Source organism: Amblyomma mixtum, chromosome 8 (assembly GCF_055824585.1).
Source record: "Amblyomma mixtum isolate Tamu chromosome 8, ASM5582458v1, whole genome shotgun sequence".
Taxonomy (NCBI): domain Eukaryota; kingdom Metazoa; phylum Arthropoda; class Arachnida; order Ixodida; family Ixodidae; genus Amblyomma; species Amblyomma mixtum.
Genome location: NC_143019.1, coordinates 68,999,267 through 69,013,132, shown reverse-complemented (window position 1 = coordinate 69,013,132; position 13,866 = coordinate 68,999,267).

Below are 13,866 nucleotides of genomic sequence, written 5' to 3'. Positions count from 1 at the left end.
AGAGACAGTGAGAGTCCAGTTGTCTCACGGTCACTTCCAATGTTCTCCTCTCATCAGTATATTTCGGGCATTCGCAAAGAAGGTGTCCAATAGTCTCTGGAGTGTGGCACTGTACAGAATTTGGGTTAGTTTCTATTCCGATCTTGTGTACGAGTTTGAGAAGTAGGCGCACCTTTTGAACCTGTCAAAGTCACGCGCGATCCATGAGAATGCCCCGTAAATAAAACGCATGAGCGCACCCAACGCTTAATTCGATCAGACCGCGCTGTCCACGTGACTTGGCCCACTGAGACGGGCAGCGCACCGGTAACCATGGCAACTAGTCGCATGACTACCAGAACTGCACTGTTATCGAACTGCTGCTGGTTTTGTGTGCTGTCCAGGTTGTTGATTAATTTCCTTGACCAAATCTGATCTAAGCAAGCCGCTTATCGCCGGCTCTTCCCGTTTCCTAACATGTGCTACACGAATATAATTGTCGCATTCGCGACAAGTCGAGGCTTCCGTGACTGCGTTTGCCCCGCTCTCTTTTTACGCGAGTTCGGGTCTCGGCAGGGTACGGGTATTTTTCGGCGGCAGTGTGGCATTCCAGTGCAAAGACCGGAGCGCGCGCTGATGGGTCTCGGATTCAGAAAAACCCGCATACAGGTCAGGCCATATTTGGTAACAAATCTGCCTAAGGCAAACTGTCGGTAACCGGGGGGGTTCGGGATTTCATTATGAGGATTCTAATTCAAAATGCAGCCGAAATGAGAAACGCCAAACCAAACGTCTCCAGTAGCTTAAATGTGAAGCAAGTGGGTGCTTTTGTAGATACCACCGTTGCACAATCTGCGTTTTCGAAAGATGCGCGGAGCTTTAGGAAGCGAAAAGAGCTGCTTCATTAAGAGTGCTGGCATGCGAAGATTCTCCATGCTCTCTCCTGGCTAATTCCTTTTTCCCTAAAACCCAGACTGCTGGCACACAGCTGTCAGTAGTTTCCATCGTCAACATACGACCCACAGCGTAGAACCCACGACACTGCGCAAAGACGGACCGCGCTGCGGTGGCTTCACCCTAGTGACCCTGTAGAGCGCCACTAGCGGCCGCACTTCCAAGCCCACCATTTCCCTACACACTTTTCTCACCTCAATGGCAGGAATTATTAAGGTGAGAGCCATTATTGCCTCATCGTTGTCGACAGAAGGTTATCAGCAGAGGTGTCACGCTTTTCGGTTGGTCGAAATGGTTATGACGTCAGAGTGCGCGGATTCGAAGTAATGAGGTCACCCACGGATGCCTGGCGCCCCCTTTTGGAACAGACTATAACTAATAAAAACAGTTTGTCGTCCACTCTGAGAGGTGGCGGAAGGTGTGCGCGGGTGACCACATGTAATGTGTAGTAAAATGTATAGTAAAATAAAGCGCTAGTACAGCAAAGCAGACTCGCAGTCAGTGCCAAACAGTGCGCCAGGAAAGGCTTCCGCCTTGCAGCACTTCAGAGAGCCAAAGTGCCCCCTGAATTTTTCTACGCTTCTCTATAGCCTACAGCTCTTAAGCTGAACACGTGTAGGACATAAATGCTCTGGCGGCAACGGTATGTTCAGAACACGTTATTTTTACCAGTCCCGTAATGCCCGTTACCACCATGAGACAAGTTTAGGGACATCATTAACTCTCTTAAAGCAATGAAGGAAGAAACATCAAACGTTAATGTCATGACGTCAGATTCTTGAGCAGTCTCGAAACCGGAAAATGCGGTTCCGCCATTGGGATGATCTAGCGTCCTATACTCTCCCAGCCCACCGGCCGCTACATCGCCCCTTAGCGCCAATGGCGCCGTTGCTTCTTTGCCCAGAAATTAAGCTTAGGAATGACACGTGACTTCCTCCGAGCTTTTCGCAATGCATCTGTACCCCTGCAAAATCTCGAGAGCACGTTAAGGCTCGCTGACAAAAGTTTGGTCAACCTGTTGGCTCCCTCAAACTCACACAGTCACGGGCTCACTCAACTTCATGAACTCAGGCTCATTTAGGCTCACAGCTCATGTGGACCCACTCTGACTAACGGCTCATCAGGGTCAACCACTTGATACGACTTACTTGGACTCACAATTGATTTGGGCTTGCTCTATCATCCCGACTCACGACTCATCGGTACTCATTCACCCATTTCGACTCACGACTCGTTTGGGCTCACGCACTCATTTAGACTCACGGTTAATTTGTGCTCACTCACCCATTTCAACTCACCACTCATTTGGGTTCACTCACTCATCCCAACTCACGACTCATTTGGGCTCATTCAGTCGTTTCGACTCAAGACGCACTTTAGCTTGACACCGGAGACATCAGCTTGACATCATCAACTTCTCGCTGTCCTGGCCCATCGCTCCAAGCCGCAAACCTCACCCCCATCGCTACGTGCGGCGAACATGCTCTTACACTCAATTTGGGCCTCCGACGTGTGTTCCGATGGGTTTTCCTCGTCGCAGACGTACGCTACCCAATCCTCGGAGCTGATTTCTTGCGCCACTACAATCTGCTGGTCAACATGCACAGCAAGTGTCTCGTGGATGCCATGACGAACCTCTCTGTTCAGGGCCTCCGTCTTCGAGAACCGCTTGCCAGTATACCCAGCCCGCACCAGTCTGCCTACGAGGTCCTCATAGATGAATACCCTTCTCTGCTCCGACCTTCCAACTTCTTACTACCCGTCAAACACCAGGTCATGCATCACATTGTGACCACTGGCCCGCCCACACACGCTCGAGCCCGTCGCCTTGCTCCAGACCGTTTACAGATCGCCCGCAACGAGTTCGAACACATACTGGAGCTCGGCATTATCCGACTTTCATCTAGCCCTTGGGCGTCAACTCTACACATGGTACCGAAGAAATCCCCAGGGGACTGGCGGCCCTGTGGCGATTACCGCGCCCTCAACAACGCTACCATTCCAGACCGTTATCCTTTATCTCGCATCGCGGATTTCACCGCCGCGTTGCATGGCGCCACAACTTTCTCTAAAATATATCTCGTCAAGGCGTACCATCAAATCCCTGTAGACCATCCGATGTACCCACAACAGCAATCATTACACTATTCGACCTTTTCAAATACCTCCGCATGCCATTTGGCCTCCGTAACTTTGGCCAGACGTTTCAACGCTTCGTTGGCACATTTACACAGGGTCTACCTTTCTCCATGGCCTACATCGATGACATCCTCGTATTCAGCCGCGACACAGAGCTTCACTTGCAACACCTCTGGCAGCTGTTTCAACGGCTCTCTGATTACGACCTGATCATCAACAGAGCAAAATGTGAATTCGGCAAGTCGGAGCTTGACTTCCTTGGTCAACATGTCAACCGCTCCGGCATCCGGCCTCTCCCATCAAAAGTCCAGGCCATTCAAGACTTTCCGCAGCCTGCCTCAACCCGCAAGCTCCGTGAATTTCTCGGCCTTATCAATTTTTATCGCCGTTTCATCCCTCACGGTGCTGCACTCCTCAAAGCATTGATAGACATGATTCAAGGCAAGAAAACAAACTCCGCACAACTCACATGATCTTCAGATGCTCTGGATTCTTTCCGAGCCGCCAAAGCGAAACTTTCCGACCTCGCCTTCCTTGCCCATCCGCGCCCTGATGCACCCCTACGCTTCCGACTCCGGCGTTGGAGCCGTGCTACACCACCTCATGGATGGTGCTTGAAGCCCTCTATCTTTTTTCTCACGCAAGTTTTCCGCTGCCGAAAGCCGCTACAATACTTTCGGCTGTGAACTTCTTGCCATGTACTACATGTCCGTGCGGCATTCCAAGCACCTCCTACAAGCTCGGCAGTTCCACAAGTCCCGACTCTACCGATTGCGTGACGCAGCTCCGCCATTTTTGCCGCGATATCCGAGCGCCACATCTCCGACGCCAGTCTCCGCCATCTTGACACGTTCCATCCGAACTAGCGACTTTCACACACGTCTTTGTTCGCCGAGACTCCGGCCGCACGCCGCCGCTTCAGCGCCCCTACGACGGCCCATTCCGCGTATTCGAAAGAACACCGAAGTTCTTCATCGTGGACAGCCATGGGCGCACTGACACCATTTCAACCGACCCCTTGAAGTCAGCCTTCACTGAAGACGCCCCAACCACTGGCTCTACATGCGTGATTTCCCTGCTCCAACGGGCCGGCTGCCCTCCTCCGCCATTTTTCCCCGCTACCCCTCAGCAGCGGAAGGTATCGTTCGGCTCCCAGATTCACCGGACTCCTTCACTAGCGGGGGGGCCTACTGTAGCAGCAGCGGCGGCCTTACGCAGGAGGAGCACCAGCCGCCGAAGACGATGACGCCGAAGTTCCCCGAATGGAGCTCGACTCTCGTGCCGGCGAGATGCACCTTTCGGCTGCACGCCATCTTACATCCTAGCACTCCAGCCAGTAAATCAATCATTTCTTTCATCGTGCCGGCCTCGTACTTTTCGGGCGCAACAAGCTCACTTAAGTGCCCAAGTGGCAAGCCCCCAAGCCGGCCGAGACACGCAACAAGGAGCCCCCGCCACCGCGCAGCGACATGGTGAAACTGTGACAAAGCTTCCGAGACATGCGGCTCATTACAGAACCTGCATAAAATGACAGTGGGCAAAGGACAAAACGCAGTCTTCCTCGCTTCAGCGGAATCCTCCAGTCCTCCGGCCCATCCAACCTCCCCCCCCCCCCCCCCCTCCAGACGTCGCCAGTTTGCTTAGCCCCTTAAGCGTGCTTGATCACGGCAGCAAATCGTTCCTCCCCTCCCTCGATCCCATGCCGATCGATCCGCATGGCTTTGACCCTTCGACAGTTATTATTGTTTTACCGACACTCTCAGCTCCCATGCTTCCTCCGAAAGTCTGGAATCCCCTACAGCCACTGTCCCCGTGGTATAGGGACGTCTTTCTTGACCGTCAGCAACCATCAGCGCGACCCTCCCATTTTCGCGGGCCTGAGCGCAGATGACATGAAAGCTTGGCTCCAGCAATACGACCAAGTAAGCGCATCCCATCGCTCGAGCGCTTCTATCAAGCTCTTCAACGTTTCCTTCTATCTAACTGGTGTGACCGTCACGTGGTTCACGAATCCGTTCATGGCCGTCGCTGTCGCGGCACGGAGATAGCGCATGTCTCGCTCTTGAAGCCTTTTCCTCGCTGCCCGTCATCCATATAACCTGCGACCGTTCTTCGCTGCTCTTGCGATCAATTTCTTGATTCGACAGCTGTCCGACCAAACTCACAAGAAAGGCTAGTGTGTTAGCCTGACATCCATGTTTTCTGGCAAATACCTTTGTGGAGAGCGGAGCCTTTACGTGACATCGGTTGCTGGAAAGATTCTTTAGATTGCCTAGTATCAGGTGTCGTCGCCGGGCCATACACCTCCAGAAGAGTCTCCGCCGCACTTGGACGGTCACAAGCCGCCGATTCTGGGGCTGGCGTCAGGGTGTCGGTCGTAGCAGGCACAGAAGGTGGCGCCAGAACTTACTCATTCCAAGCCTTCGGCACGTACCAAAAGAATGGGGTGGTTTTCACACAGAACACGGGAATGTTCGTCAACTTCATTCACAAATGCATCCACTTTCCGTCCATCCGCAGGACTAGAAAACTCCAGGAAATACAATACACCCGAAATAAGTGCCACTCCCAACAGCGATCACTATGTTGTCACGAAGTGGTGACTGCAGTCCGAGGAGCAAGCAGACAGCGAAAATGACTTCTAAACAAAATCTTTACTCGTGCTGACTTGCGCCCACAATGGACTCAATGGCTTGGCGGCGGCGCAGCAACAAGGGTGCTCGGCGGTCGTCGAACAAAAAGGCCGCCGCACTCGGCCGTGCTCAATCAGAAGCGGATAGCGAACTTTCGAGATACGGCGTGCAAAGTTACCACAACATTCTGGAACGGCGTAGAATCAGCTCCGCCAAGATGCGGTCAACTGAGATAAATCTCGTTGCGTCTCGCATCGCAAAGTGACAAAGATACGTGTCGGCAGCATTGAAGAATGAACATATGTACAGTACGCAGATTCGCTGTAATATGCCCTTTCGGTGCGCAGCCGCAGGCGTGTCGGGCGCATTAAACGACGCACCTATCATAGCAGCGCACAAGTGCATTTTTCTAGGAGTCACGTTCAGTTTGAAAACTCATTTGTCTGACAATGAGCCTAGATAAGCGATGGTTTCATAGGAGATGGGTTGTTCTCGAAAGTGCCCGTGCACGGCGCCTCAACAGCCTTAATGGCTGAGGCCCGCCTGCATAGCAATATTCCGTTTGGCCAGCCGCATGAGGGCGCTGCATTCGGCGGTGCCACGCTACGCAAGCGTAGATAGCTGGGAAACTCGCCGGTTTTTAGTGCCATGGTTCATGTTCATCCTAGACAAATCCCCTCGTAACGACACTGTTGTGAAACACTTTTGTCTTCACTTTGCACTGAGGTACCGGTCGTCGAAATTAGCCCGGAGCCCTTCAGTGCACGAGATTTTATGCAGACAGCTCATTGGTTCCCAACGTCACCTATCAAAGGCTTGTTCTGCGTAGAGGACATAGTTCGCACTAATTCTACGCATGAGGTGAACACCACAGGTGGCGTGATTAGTAAAGGCTGCCATGACCACCCTCAGTCACGTCCCCTACGGGTCGCCGATGTGACGCGTAGTCATATAGATCCCTCCTGCATTGTCAATTCCGGTCAGATACTACGAAATAGTGAATCAAATTCTTAACTATCCCTCTTTCTTGCTCGGATTTGCGTTCTATATTTTTTTTAATATTAAGGCAAAAGTAGATTCAGCAGGATCCCCCTGAAGTGCGCCGCATTTGTGGCTACTTTGCCACATGTGCTTGCTGTTTTGCTGCACGTGTTACGAGGCGCGTGTTTTCCGCAGCGTATATATTGAACATTTATTCCTAGAGGGAGGTGATATGTGGCTCCCTCTAGGGCCGACACACCAATTCAGGAGAGCTTTTAGGACCTCACTGCGCCACTTGGCAAATTCTAATGTGGTCCAATAACCATGATGTTTTGAGCGTAGAGCCTTGTGACTGGTTAATGGTGTTCGCTGTCTCAGAAAAAACAGTATGAAACGGGCGCGAGCCCGAATTTTTCTTCTTGAGAACTCTGGAGTGGCGTTCTTCAGTGGTCCTGCCCGGTGCCCGGACGCCGGGCCTCGCCTGGCCTACTGGGAAGATGTAAGCACACCACAACACATTTGTCACTTGACGATGGGCCAGAGAGAGAGAGATTGGGTGAAAAAAAAATTTAGTGTGAGCAAAGGCTGGAGGGAGACCACCCAGAGGGTAGAGCCCGGCCACGTATGGCGCAGGTATCTCAGTAGGCCGGGCGATCAGGTCACACTGGTCGTCTAGGGCTGTGCTAGACAGGACGGCTACCCGCTGCGACGGAGAGGGGTGGGGTATGGGAGGTACTGAGGGGTATTCTGGCATTCTGATGTGGAATGGTGGAGGGTTCGATGTGCCGCGCACAAAGGGTAATTAGCGGGTAGCGTGTGGTGTTAATTACATCCTAGTCGAAATCAAGAGGAAGAAATGGGCTTGGGCAGGGCATGTAATGTGAAGAAAAGATAACCGCTTGTCCTTAAAGGTGCACTGAAGAGGATTCTGAACTTGTCTTTTTGCCGCGGGAACTCGATCTACACGTTCCTAGCATTCTTAGAAAATGCAACTTATTGCCCTGTATGGCCGATTTCCCTAATTAAATCGAATTAACGTCCGGTTCTCGCCCTTTTTTTTTTAATTCTCCCTCGTACGATGGGCGGAGTCGACCAACGCGTGAAGTTCCTTTCAGCCAGCTCCGTGGAGGCTTTGCTTTCGCTTTATTTTGTTTTTTAGGTTTCCATGAATAAATAGTTTCATTCGCAGATAATATAGCCGCAAACTAAGCCCGCAGAAATGAAAATACGCGCGGGCTATTTGCTACTACGGACTACTACGTATTACTCCGCCGATGGCAGAGCGGCAAGCCGCCACGGGACTGGGTGAAAGGCACTCCACGCGTTGGTCGACTCCGCCCACCGTACGAGGGAGAATTAAAAAAAAAGGGCGGGAGCCGGACGTTAATTCGATTTATTTTGGGAAATCAGCCATATAGGGCACTAAGTCGCAGTTTCTAAGAATGCTAGGAACGTGTAGATCGAGTTCCCGCGGCAAAAAGACAAGTTCAGATTCCTCTTCAGTGCACCTTTAAGGGTAACGGAGTGGATTCCAAGAGAAGGCAAGCGTAGCAAGGGCGCCAGAAAGTTAGGTGGACGGTCGAGACTAAGAAGTTTGCGGGGATACGGTAGCCGCAGCTGGCAAAGAACAGGGTTAATTGGAGACACATGGGAGAGGCCTTTACCCAGCAGTGAGCTTAGTTGGGCTGATGATGATGAAGCTTAAGATGGGGGAAAGTGTTAGTTTCGATTTGGCGCCAGGAGGCCACCTTCTGTCATCGGAGTTTTTTTGAGAGGTGGTAAATATGTTCTTCGGAAGAGTCCGCAACGTTGGGGTATCGGCGAATGGGTGAGTGGGATGCACTCCACCTCCTGTGCGGTGGCCTACCATTGGCGCCCGGAGCTTGACTTCTCGGAGTGTCATGAACACGCACATCGCCACGAAAAAACGGATGCTCAGGAGTCCAGATAAGGAGGGTTTTCAGGATTTGATGCATGCGATGTAGAATGCTATCCGCGATAAGGGAGATGCGTTCCTGTGGATAGTTGCAACAGACAGTTTTAGAGTCATTCATCGACACATTCTTGGCTTTGGTGACTGTGTCTTCCTCCCAGTCAGCCACTGCCGCCGTCTCCATCATTGCCGTACGGTGGCTGTCGGCGTCCGTGTATAGAGTTTCTTCATTTTTACCGTATATACGATCGAGGGATTTTGCCCTTGCCTCTTCTTCCTCGTGGAAGACAAGGCAAAGTCATCGATTGTATTGCGAATGCCTAAATGTTGCAGTCTGTTGGTTGTAGAGTATGCAGGTATGCTGGCGGTCACTGGGACGGCTGTAGGGGCATGAATATAAAGTTGTTTGACTGGAGAGTCGAGAAGCTGTCTACATAATCTTGGTGTTTCTCAGTTTCTATCTTCAACTACGGCTTACACACTACAATGTATCCAGAACAGCATGTATCGGCTCTGTGTTCCCCTCTGAAGTGTTAATAATAGCGCGGTTTATTTATAACTAGTTTTTCAGCCGTTAAAGTCACCGCGGAGTTTAGTTAACCTAGACACTAAATTGCACTATGCCGTACGAGACGCTTAAGCACGACTGCTATATGTATACGGAAAATTTCTGTAAAATTTCCTGTGAATCCTCATCAAAAAATAAATGTTTTAACAGTTGATCGTAGTTCAAATCCAAGAACAATGCTAACTTAAAACTTAAGCATGTATTTTATGCAGTTTTTCCTCTTATCTGCTGCCCAGGCTACAATCGGACAGTTTTCTCCAACTCGCACCCTTTCAGAGGGCAAGAGTGCCACACGGTTCTCTTGAGGTCATTATTTTTCCGCACGAAAACATGCCGTATAGGAATGAGGCTGCACGCCTTCGTCTAAAATTCTATTAGAACATTGATCTGGACAATCTGAACTCCAAATGATTACTATACTGTGTGATGTCAGTGCACCTTAAAGAACCCCAAAGTGGTCGAAATTTCCGGAGCCCTTCACTACGGCGTCCCTCATACCCTGAGTCACTTTGGGTCGTCAAACTCCCACAAACCAAACCTAAACCATCAAAATGATTACGGCAGCAATTGATACCTATTGCGGATGTTAGTGTACGTGGTTACCTACATCAGTAGCTAACAACTCAACTCCACAACAGCATTCTGATCAGTACACAATGGAGAAAAAAGGTTTGGTTTATGTTTTATGGGGTTTAACGTCCCAAAGCGACTTAGGCCAAGAGGGAGGCCGTAGTGAAGGACTCCGGAAACTTCGACCACCTAGAGTTCTTTAACGTGCACTGCTATCGCACAGTACACGGGCCTCTAAAATTTCGCCTCCATCGAAATTCAGCCGCCGCGGCCGGGAACAAACCCGCGTCTTTCGGGTCAGCAGCCGAGCACCGTATCCACTGAGCCACCACGGCGCTGGAGAAAACAGGCTTAAAACAATATGTTTGAGAGCGATTTGAATACGGGGGCCGGCTTGGGAAACTTGTCTAACAGAAGGTTGATGTTGTCTGTGTATGCAGTTGCTTTCTGAACGCTTTTTGCCCAGGAAGCAAAAATAGAACGAAAGCCCCGCCGGGGCACGTTGGCGCACGCCGGGACGGCGGCCTGAAGAAGGAGAGAGACACGGACGCAGACGCTGGCCGACATTGAGAGGGCTCAGTTTATTCAGAGCGCAGCGCCTTAAATGGACTCAGCGCCGCTAATACAGCGCCCCTTAGGCGAGTAACTTTTGGTCCCGAAACAGAAACCAAGATACAACAGAAGGCTCCGCGTAGGTTTCACCACGCATAGGATCCTTTAACGAGCACTGTCATCGTGCAATACACAGGGTTCCTTGCTTTTGGAACAGGAGAAAAAAAGCGGTATGATGGATGACGGTGTGGATATAAGAGAGGCCGGAATACACAGAACCACGTCAGGATGCGTCCGATCACAACCATGAGTTGAGACACGTGTCTCACATGAAACGGAGAAGCACCTGCTTTGCCTGGAGAGCTTTCCAACTCATTGGCCAAGCGCCCAGCGACACAGGCGTAGAAGAAGTCGTGGTACCTTGCTCGTGCCAGCCGTGATTACCCCGTGCCCGCGTGCTTCAGAACGAAGAAGCACCGAAGAGGCTAGCACCGCCATTTTGCCCCTCCTGCCACGAGTAGAAATTGGGCTGTGGCCCCCGACCAGACGCCTTCTCGGATGACGTCCCTGAGAACTCTTCCGCCTTCTGCTGCGCCTCCGGAAGAACCCGAGGCTTCGGCTGCGGAAGCTGCTCCTTCAGAGGCCCTGGCGCTCGTCTCGGATCGAGGGGTGACACCCGGAGCGCAAAACGCCCCTGCTGAGACGTCTGGCACGATGACCCGCCTCCGCCGTAGTCAGCGACGCCGACGCCCGTCAGTAGCGTCTTCCAACGCGTCAACCCGATCTAGCGACACGTCGCGGCAGTCGGCGCCAACGCCGGGAAAGACTCCGGGCTCGCAGCTCAGCGACGGGGTAGGTCGAACTTCCCTGGCTACTCGGCGCAAGAGGAAAGCGAGCGCCGCCGTGCAGCCTCACCACACGCAGCAGGTGAGGAGGGAAACATTGGAATCCTTCACATCACACGAGTGTCAGTCGTAGTGAGGGGTCTGGAGCGTCATAATAATGATAATCTATGAGTCACAGGAAAATGAGTCGTATCAGCTGTTATGTGTGCAACGCCTGCATTTTCAATGCTTATCAGATCATCTGCTTTCCAACGAAATCAGTCCGAGCGCCTCGTCCACCAGACATTCCGTGAGGCGGCGCACTTCTCTGTCTGTCTTAGACTTAATAGTAAAAAAAGGCTGAGGCTTAACTTGGTTAAGCCTGGAGAATGCGAAGCATCATCGTGTCGCGTAATTTGGAGGCGCACAACCACAGCGACGGCGCGAGGTGGGCCCCCGTTTCTCCACTGTCGTGACGTCATCGTGTCACGTGTGTGACGTCATGTATCACGTGATTTGGAGGCGCACAACCACAGCGACGGCGCGAGGTGGGCCCCCGTTTCTCCATTGTCGTGACGTCATCGTGTCACGTGGTGTGACGTCATGTATCACATGATTTGGAGGCGGACAACCACAGCGACGGCGCGAGGTGGGCCCGCCTCTCCTGACTTCTTACCTTCTTCCATGGCTCATGTTAAGAAAAATAAGTTCTGGAAGCGAATCACTCCTGTAGAAACGCACTAGTTCTCTGCGGGTATGGCTGAGCTGTTTAAATCACTCCACCTACCTCCGGCTGAGCGTCCAACGGGTATATAGGGTCTGATCGCGGTTGGAACTGATAAATATTTCGGGTATATATTATTTTCGGAAATTTTCTACTGCTACTTATAGACGGACGGACAGAAATGGTGGACAAAGTGAGGGAAAAAAATTCAGGGGGCATTTTGACTGACTGAATTGGTTTGGTTTGGTTTTATGGGGTTTAACGTCCCAAAGCGACTAAGGCTATGAGAGACGCCGTTGTGGAGGGCTCCGGAAATTTCGACCACCTGGGGTTCTTTAACGTGCACTGACATCGCACAGTACACGGGCCTCTAGAATTTCTCCAAAGAAATTCCAGCCGCCGCGGCCGGGATCGAACCCGCGTCTTTCGGGTCAGCAGCCGAGCACCATAACCGCTGAGCCACCGCGGCGGCCTGACTGAATTGCGTAGAGGCGAAAGCGTGTTCCGCACTACTTTGCCTATATGTCACTGGTGAGGTGACCACTGGATAACGTCATACATGATTAATGACTAATTGTTAAGTAATAACGAATTACTAATTTTGACTAATTACTGATATATGACAATATTAATCAACTGCTAATGACACTTAAGCTTCGCCTTCAGGAGTGGAACGCGACAGCGTGTTCCAGCGCTGCCAGGGTGTCCACGGAACACCACCACCCGTTCGGCGCGATGCCTTGCCCTTGAGCGCATCGTTTTTAAGCATGAAATGCTTTTAGCCCCCGTTGTCGGCAGTGTGGTGACGTCACGCCGAGACCGAGAGCCATCATCCGGGCACTGAAATCTACTCATCCGGGCACTGAAATCTACTCATCCGGGCACTGAAATCCACTCATCCGGGCACTGAAATCCACTCATCCGGGCACTGAATTCCAGTCATCCGGGCTCTGAAACGAGAACATCCGGGCACCGTACGAGACTTAACGAGATTTAACGAGACTCTCTAAGCCCTCCTACGCGACCGGCATGCAAGCGCCGGTTGGTCTCCAAAGGAGTCACAAAAAATAACTGCTGCCAGTGCCTTCTCAATGTTTATCAAGATATCAGTCGCTGTGCGTTTGATAATGCACGGAATTATAATTTCCGATTTCTAATAACTGTTGTATCGTAGTAATGATAATTAGCAGTAAAACAGTACACGTAGCATACGGTCGAGCCGATCTGTATTCTACTACTTCGTCGTCTTCTCCACTCCCGTGCGCGCGAGTGCGTGCAGCGCACCTGCCACACTTCATCTTTATCACATTTCCGCCGCACTTAAAAAAACAAAATGTCTAGCGGATGTCTTAGTCTTTGAACCAGGCGGGCCGCTTCTTTTTTCGAGTACTTCGGTGAGGCGGCGCAGGAAGTGAAGCCGCAGTTGCCGCTGTGGATGTACTACACGAGGGTTGAGGAGCGGCTGCCGATTCCGGAGCGGGCGAAACCAGGTGCGATGAAGGGCCCGGGCAGCTAACTTGAGCGGCTGGCATCAGATGGATTGAAGGCGCGTCCGAAGAAGAACCCTGGACCACGGTTCCGGACTGTAGACTGGGCGGCGGCATTCTGTTGCCGTCGATAGGCGGCGAAATATCAGCGAAAAGGGCCGCTGGAGCTGGGGAGGACAGTTGCTGCTGAACTACTTCTGGGCGAACCGCAGAAAACTTGGACGAGTGCCACACTCGCCCATCATCCAGCAGATAAGATGCAGGTCCACGCTGCTCCACAACCTTCCGAGGCTCCGAAAACCGAGCTGACAGTTTGCCTCGCACAGTTGGTTTTCGAACACGCACGTACTGGCGAATCTGAAAGTCACGACACTTGGCGCCACTCCGCTGGTCCGCATAAAGCTTGTACTGCGCTTGCTTCTCCTCAAGCCTCTGCCGCAAAAGCTTAAGCGCTTTTGTCGGATCCGTTGAGAAGCACTGATCCGGCAGTCCTACGACGTTCAGTCTTGTGCGGGGCAACCG